The sequence below is a fragment of the Leptonotus elevatus genome, chromosome 19, assembly GCF_054856555.1.
Source record: "Leptonotus elevatus isolate MCC_2025b chromosome 19, RoL_Lele_1.0, whole genome shotgun sequence".
In the NCBI taxonomy this organism is placed as follows: Eukaryota; Metazoa; Chordata; class Actinopteri; order Syngnathiformes; family Syngnathidae; genus Leptonotus; species Leptonotus elevatus.
Window position 1 is genome coordinate 9,201,036 of NC_141257.1, and position 8,549 is coordinate 9,209,584.

Below are 8,549 nucleotides of genomic sequence, written 5' to 3' on the forward strand. Positions count from 1 at the left end.
CCGTCCTCCGCCTCCCTGTCCCTTCTCCCTCGTCACCCTTCCTCCTCCTCTCCCCCTCTCTCTGCAGCCCTGCCGCTGCCCCCTGCCCTTCTTGTCGTCTCCTTCCCCCCTCCCTTCCCCCTCCCCGGTGCGCCTTCCTTCCCCTCCCCTGGGCCGGGGGTTCCATCCATGGCCCGGGTCTCGGTGCTCCGGGGCCGGCGGGGGTGGCTGGGGTTTGATGTTGTGCCCGCCCCGCTCCGGTGGGCGTCCTGGCGCCTCGGGCGGGCCCCAGTATCCGGGGGGCGAGCCCTATCGCCCCGCCGGGCTGGTCCGATATGCCCGCCGGGGTCCCGGTGGGGTGGGTGGGGGCTTGGTGGACGGGTGCGCTTCCTGCCCCCGCCCGGTTGGGGAGGGCCCCGCTGGTCGCTCCTCTTAACTCACTACACTAGGTTTGCACAATACACTTTTATAGACATATAGGGCACATAACACACTTTGGGGGGTGGGGTAGGGTGGAAACACCGTCTTCACCCTACAACTCCCCTCCAATTTTAATGCACCACACAACTGGGGGGGGGGGGCTTGTGGGGGTGCCATCGGTTGGGGACCGTGGTATAGAGCAGTGCCCCCCCCCCTATCTATTTTTTTTTTTTAATGCACCACATACACTTAGGGGTGCTGGGGTGGGGTGTCAGGGGGATTGGGGACCTGGGGGCGGCTGGGGCTGGGTTGGGGTGGATGGCGGGGGTGGATGGGGGGTGGGGGTGCGGGGGTTGTGGGCCGGTGGGGTGCCTGGCGGGCCTGCAGTTCTCCGTCCTGCTGCGTTGGGTCGGGGGCGCGGGCCGTGTTGGGGTGGGGGGCGCTCCTGCTCCTGGGTTTGCTCTCCGGCCGGTGGCCCTGGCGGGGCCCGGGGGTCGTCCTTTGGCGCTGCCGCGTCCTGGGGGGCCCTGAGGTGTTGCGCTTGCTCTGTCCTGGCAGGGGTCGACGGCTCCCCTCTTTGGTGGAGATTTTCATGCATGCCAGATCCACCACACCAGCATCTATCGAAACTCAGACACAATCCGCTTCCTCTTCAGGTCATTGAATCGTGGAGGCTGGTGTCTGTGGATCTCACTCGGCTTCGTCTGTCCTTCCTTCCTTTCCTCAGTCTCTCCTTTGGTCTCTTGAAGTCTCCCTGATTTTTTATTTTTTATTTTTGGATTTGTTGGAATTTAGATGTTTCTTGGGTTGGGGAAGAATTCTGGTGGGTGGCCCGGTGGGTGATGTCTGGTCAGCGCTGGATTTCACCTTCCTTGGTTTTCTTTGGTCCCTTCGGGTCTCCTGACGGCGGTGTTCGGTTTAGGTGAACGGTATGGGATTTTTTCTAATAGGTTTTTGGTGAGCTAACAAATACGCACGCACGCACGCACGCACGCACGCACATACAAAAAAAAAAAATTATATATATATATAAAATAAAAAAAATTAAAATAAAGAGCAATGATGATGACATTTCCGAATGAACAATACTGAGCTCTTTAAGAAGAAGAAGAAAAATAAATAAATAAATAAATAAAACATATAGGCGAATGACTTCACGGTGGTTGCCTGAGAGAGACTGGCATTGTCTGCTGTTCTACTCGCGACAGTAACTGACCATTGAGGGCTGTGGTCACGAAAGGCGTAGCCAATAGGAGAGTCTCTATTCCCATTTGCTTGACTAGGCTGCGATCGACGAAATTCTAATCAGCCCCGCAGTCGATTAGCGCAAACGGCGCCCTGGACTGGTCGTTGTGGAACAGCGTAGCAGCGAGTTGGAGTCGGCGTGAGGAGGGGCTATGCGTTTGGCCCACCATTACCTCCCCCGTTATTGGTGAGCCTGTACGGATAAAGTGACCGCCTTGCCCACAGTACAGGCATAGGCGATTACTATATCTCCGCGTCGTGAAGCAAAGATGCTATGTTACTAACTATACACTGTAAAAATATAAAGACTTCTTGTTTGACAATGACACTGCCTGACTTTCAAAATAAAATGCACTCTTTCCTCAGTGCGCTTAAAGATCTTTTTTTAATGCGTCTCGCTTTGTTATGAATTTTGTTGAAAATAAATGAATAATTATTAAACTGCTCAACAGTTGTTTTTAATGAACTTCAAAGTAGAAATCTAAAACTGCAATTATAATGTATAAAAAATATTCACGTAAATGAGTTACTTCAATTGTTCAGAATTTTAAAATAGTAAAAAAAAATGAATAAAGTTTCTATCTATAATGTAAACAAAACGTACGATAATCAAAATGTAGTTGATTTTCAGAAAATGCATCAGAGTTGCAGTTCACGACTTGAACACCAGGAGGGGGCAGAGAACAAAAATTGCACACAAACTGAACCGGTGTCTGTACCAGATAGGATCGGGCTGCCAGATTGTATCGGGGTCGCCTGCCGATGGCGTCACGGTACAGGATTGGCTGGAGAATATCCAGTTACAATTGTTTAATAAAGTTATTTGTAAAAAAAAATCCAGTTGACGTCAAAACATTGGAACGAAAATATTAAAGATGTCAACAACAAAATGTATGGACTTAAATTGTCAAAACGTAAATAAACCTAAGAATATAAAAGCAGGCTACTTGAAGATTTAAGAAAAAAAACAAAAAAAGATTGAAGCGCCGTTGATGTTGCCGATGACGTCAGTACAGCAGCGCTAACGAAATGCGTGATTCAGACGTGTTCACGTGGGTTTGGTTTCTTTTTTTAGTAGTTCACAAATCACAACGCATCACAAAAATAGTCTTAATGATAATAGGACCACATTAGCAATCTAAACTGACAATATTTGTCACATCTCGGGCAATTCATTTGTGTATTTATCATTTATTATGAGTCTGCTGAGCAGAGCACAAAATTTATTTCCAAGTTTCACTTCAACTCGTCACAATGGCCACAATCTTTGCTCACTCGTGTTAGAGTAGGCAATATTTATATTCTACTCATTGCGTGTTCAATTAACTAAATGGTGAGATTCCGGTGAAGAAGTCCCTTTGCAAAGGTATCAAAAGCTTTTGATGACAACAATTGAACTCACTCAAACAGTGGTCGGTTCCGATTGTGTGTCCTCTCCTCCTGCTGCACATCATTATTTATTGAAAAGTGGGTGAATACGAAAAGTCTCCTCCCATCAGCCCACAGGACATTTGTTTACAACTCAGTGAATACAAGAAAATCCCCCCTTCTGTTCCCATAGGTATAAATCAGATTAGAGAAAAACAATAATAAATCAGCCTGTCTCTTCCGACCGAGACCGGTACCAGACTACACTCCCTTCAAGATAGCAAATGGAAGAAACCCGTTGCCCTTCTTCTGAGAGTGAGACAGATAAGAATACAATTCTATTCATTGAGCCATACTGCTATAACTAAATCCAAAACGGCTAAAATATAAATTGAAACTGAAAAACAATGTTAATAACTTAATTAGCTTAACTTAATCAAACTAAAAATTATCTTCAAACTGCTAATCAACTTCACCTCTTTTACATATTAGCGGGGCTCATAAAAAACACAGCACACAAAATATTTCTGGGATTCATAAATCACAGTGCTGTGGAAAAAAAAAAAAAATCTAAAATTAACCATCAAACTCTTAGTTAGTCTTTTACTTGTTACTACTCATTTTATTCTATAATTTATTTTATACTGTAGCTGCAGCTGGACGAAGTCCAAAAAAGTTCCTCACGGGGAAAATAAAAGTATATCGTATCATATCATATTAATAAAATTCCCATTGTACCAATTCAGAAACTAATTCTCCCAAAAATATAGGCAAGAATTTAGTAGGCTATAGAATGAAATACATTTTCTCAATCCCTCATTTCAAATTTACATATGTCGTTTTCAATTTCCTGAAATACCTTGCTATAGATCACAGTTCCCCATTCAACACATTAAAATGCCTTGCATATAACGTGCAGCATTTCACCGATTGAAGGGTCGCATCCTAGTCAGACCACCAGCTTTCAAAAGTCAATGTTCAGGGCGGGGCTGTGTCAGACAAAGTTCGATGAGAGGAGACATCTGTAATGAGGCTTGTACACAGTCACTGGGCATTGTGGAAGTTGAGCATCATGTTTTTTAGGCACAGGAGGAGAAGACTGTTGCTCTGCGGCTTTTGACCTTTGATCTCTGCCACATCCATTCAGACGCTGTCTGCAATGTGGACCCGATGACACATTTTCGGTCCTTCCAGGCGTTCACCTCGACCAACGAATGCACCCGGCTGATCCAATGCACTACAATGCCAGACTGAGGAAATGGGATCACAGCAAGATAGTTCACTTCCTGCTTTCTCAAAAATGTTTCGTAAAAAAACAGCCTTTTTATTTTTTATTTTTTATTTTTTTAAATACCCCTTCAAAATAGCTACTAGCAATACTTGCAAATACAACGTATCAGCAGCTGAAAAACAGCCTTTTTTTTTTTTTTTTTTTTAAATACCCCTTTAAAATAGCTACTAGCAATACTTGCAAATACAACGTATCAGCAGCTTCCGCATCCCGTTCGCAGTTTGTAATCAGTGAAGGCCATCAAACCCTCATCTGCCTTGGAACTCAAACATCAGTTTCTGAAATGACACACTCAGAGAAAAAACAAATATTAAAAATCATTATCATTATGTCAATTTCAAAAACATTTATAACTTCTTATTCAACTATCTTACTTCTAGCCACAGCTGTACAGATGTAGGCATAACCATGTCAACTCAACACAGCTCAAACAAAATACCATTATTTTATCATTATTCTTTATTCATTTGTCCCGAAAAGGGAAAGTTAACAAATTAACCATCTTCATCAATCATTAAAGTGTAAAGACTATTGGCTCAGTCACTAAAAAAAATAAAATAAAATAAAAATAAAACACTAATTTAATATTCTTCTACAAAAACTCAACAATATCTTTCAAATACTATTACTTATTTTTTATTGTTTATCATTCCTCTCTTACCATTTTGACAAAGAAAAAGTCCTATTACGAGGACACATTATGCTCTAACCCACAGCCCCCTCCTTTTCTTCTAACCTAGAAACGGGGGGGGGGGGGGGGATCTTAACATTATACATCGCAAAACCTATTTTATCACATTCCCATTAATAAAACAAACGCCACTATCACAACAGTCTCATCTCACACAAAAACAACACCAAACTTAGTTAAAATATTGAAGAAAAACAAACAAAATCCCCATATGCACATTTCTCACTCACAATCACAATAATAGCCCCCACCTTTTAGAAGCTAGGTCACACACTCAAATACATACGCACACACTCTTTAGTCATTAGAAAATAATAAACGGTTTTATTCTACCAATTCGTTGTCTACAAATCTTATGGCATTTAAACCGCAGTTTTGTACGGTGATTTCAGTAAACGGGTTAACTTCGAACAAATCACCCGTAAACTGCTCCACAAATGCTGGAGTCATTTTAGCATCAAATTCAGCCACTACATCATTACCAACAAAGAAAATGCAAAAGTCTGACGTACCATTTTGTCCAGCGAAAGCTTTTTATACAATCGATCCATAGTTTGTTTTTTCGTTTTTCATCGACGTTTTTTATTTTTTCCGCATGGCTGCGACTCACAAGTCCCGACTATGAACCGGAAGCGCATTCAGGACAAACCATTCTGTATCCGGGTCGAAATCGCCCTCCATTTTGTTTGTAGGCTATTTTTTACTTTCGGTTTATATTCTACGCAAGTAGTATTAATATTTATCAATACAGTGACGTCTCACTTTTAGTATAATAGTTCAAATAAGTTAACACATATGGCCACACAACAGACACACATAAGAATCACGTGACCTCTCGTTTATACACAGCGGTTATCCAATCCCGCTGAGCTAAACTGTTCTTAATATATTGCAAAATTTTTGCAAGGCGCTCATTTTCAAAATAACTTGTCACGCGCTATCGAATTAAACCGTAGAACAAAAGGAATTCATACGGTAATCCTGACCCCAAAACTACAATCGTAGGAGCGCCAAAAAATAAAATAAAATTCACGTAATCTCTCGATTGCAAATACAGTAACACAAATCAAATTATCACTGTAATCAACCTGGACCCCTCAATACTGTTCAATTTCAAACAGGCGCTTTTTTCAAAAAACATATTACGTGTAAATGGACGTTCTCACCAAGAGCCATGAGCAAATATGATACTAGTCCCAAATCGGCCAAACTGCCAAAAAAGGCAGAGCGCATACCATAATCTTCGCGATTTTTAGTAAAAAGAAAGACTTCTTACGTCATCCGGCAAACCCTTTTATTCAATATATATTATGGTCTAAGGATTCTTCGTAGCGTGACGAAAAACAAAACAAATAAACAACAAAAATTCACTACTTCATCCTGTGTAAAAAAGCTTTATCTCTTTTAGGTCTGCATTTACGTCACTTAAAAATGCACCACCCCACGACGTGTTTAGTTCAATATCGTAGGAATTATCCCAACTCTATAACGACATCAAACTACAACTTGTTCACACAGATCTCATTTAAAATTTAGACAATTTGGAAGACGAAAAACCAGTTGCAGCGGACCCAAACAGACAGAACCTCCCTACGTGGATAAAAGTCTCCACTTACCGTACTTTATTTATTTAGGCCTAGAAGTTCCACCCGTCCGTGAACGCCGCAGCTTGCTCCACGTCAAAATACCACCATCCGTTAGAATACAGCGGAGGTCACCATTCGTTATAATTCAGCGTTGGGGATCACCATTTGTTAGAGTAGGCAATATTTATATTCTACTCTTTGCGTGTTCAATTAACTGAATGGTGAGATTCTGGTGAAGAAGTCCCTTTGCAAATGTATCAAAAGCTTTTGATGACAACAATTGAACTCACTCAAACAGTGGTCGGTTCCGATTGTGTGTCCTCTCCTCCTGCTGCACATCATTATTTATTGAAAAGTGGGTGAATACGAAAAGTCTCCACCCATCAGCCCACAGTACATTTGTTTACAACTCAGTGAATACAAGAAAATCCCCCCTTCTGTTCCCATCAGCAAGTTCCCATAGGTATAAATCAGATTAGAGAAAAACAATAATAAATCAGCCTGTCTATTCCGACCGAGACCGGTACCAGACTACACTCCCTTCAAGATAGCAAATGGAAGAAACCCGTTGCCCTTCTTCTGAGAGTGAGACAGATAAGAATACAATTCTATTTATTGAGCCATACTGCTATAACTAAATCCAAAACGGCTAAAATGTAAATTGAAACTGAAAAACAATGTTAATAACTTAACACTCGACATCAAATTCGCACATTTTGTAGCCACAAGGCTCGGCTTTCTGAAAAACTAAGTTTTATTTGGCTAAGGTGTCATTTAGTACCTTTATTTTCACTTTAAGCGAGGAGAAGTCGGACTATTTCGTCTCTTTTTCCATGTTAATTTCGCCGTTTTCCCCTCTTCATTTTCGATCAATCATAAGATTTCAACCTGCTCTCATTTGGTCATTTTTCATCCGATTAAAAAACTGAGAACGTGCTCGCGTTCCCCAAACCCTTGCCGTTCTAACGAGCCATTTCTGGAATCTGCATCTTCAACCGTTAAGTCGTGAGAGGCTTTTGTTTGAGGTGTGCGTATCCTATACAAAACCAATGGAATGTTGGTGCGTGACGTCTCCCAACAAGTAAAATCAAATGTGTGTGCGTAAATGTGCATGTTTCTTAAAGGGGCAGTAATACTTTTAGTTGATTATGGTTAACTTCCACATTTCTTGACCGATTTCAATGGTTTAAATTTTATTTTTATTGCTCCAAGTATTGCGTGCAAGAGTCAGCAGGCCCATTCAAAATTTCCGCGGAAATTTTTCTAGTTTATTTATTTTACTTTACATACGTATAGCCACGGCAGCCAGTTCCTTTCGCAACAAGCCCCCGACCGTTACCAGATAGACTTTAAGTTGTCAAAAGCAAACGTCATCGTTTTCCCAAAGTCTTTTGAAAGCTGCAAGTGAAACAAGCCACACAAGTGCTGCTTCCAAATCGCTTACTAAAGGTGTGCATGAGGCAAAAAGTCATCTGCAGGCTTACCTGAGGACGCCGCATGTCTTGCTTACGAGAGAATGGGCGGAGTTTGTCACTTCTCAGACATGACACACATTTTTCAAGAAATTATTTAATATTCCGTTAAAATTATATAAATAAATATGCAAAGGGACCAGGTGAGGGTCGACACTCTCCAATGAGGAAGCGTTTTCTGTCTGTGACGTCATCAGACTCACGCAGGTGTCGACCTAATTATTAAATGAGGTCAGCCACGGTTCTAGGATTTTCTCTCTCTCTCTCTACTAGTGCTGAAGGGGTTTGAATGTCATGATAATAAGAACATGGAGGGAGTTTCTTGACATGATACTTATGAGAAAGGTAGCTAGCAGGAGAGCAGGTGAAAAGGAAGCGTTAGTTAAGAATGTCCTACGTCCTGTAGGTGAGAAGAAGAGGCTGGCGTTCGGTGGGCAGGAGGAGCTTCCAGAAACTTGACCAAACGCAGCAAAAACATACATTTTGCTTCTTTTTTT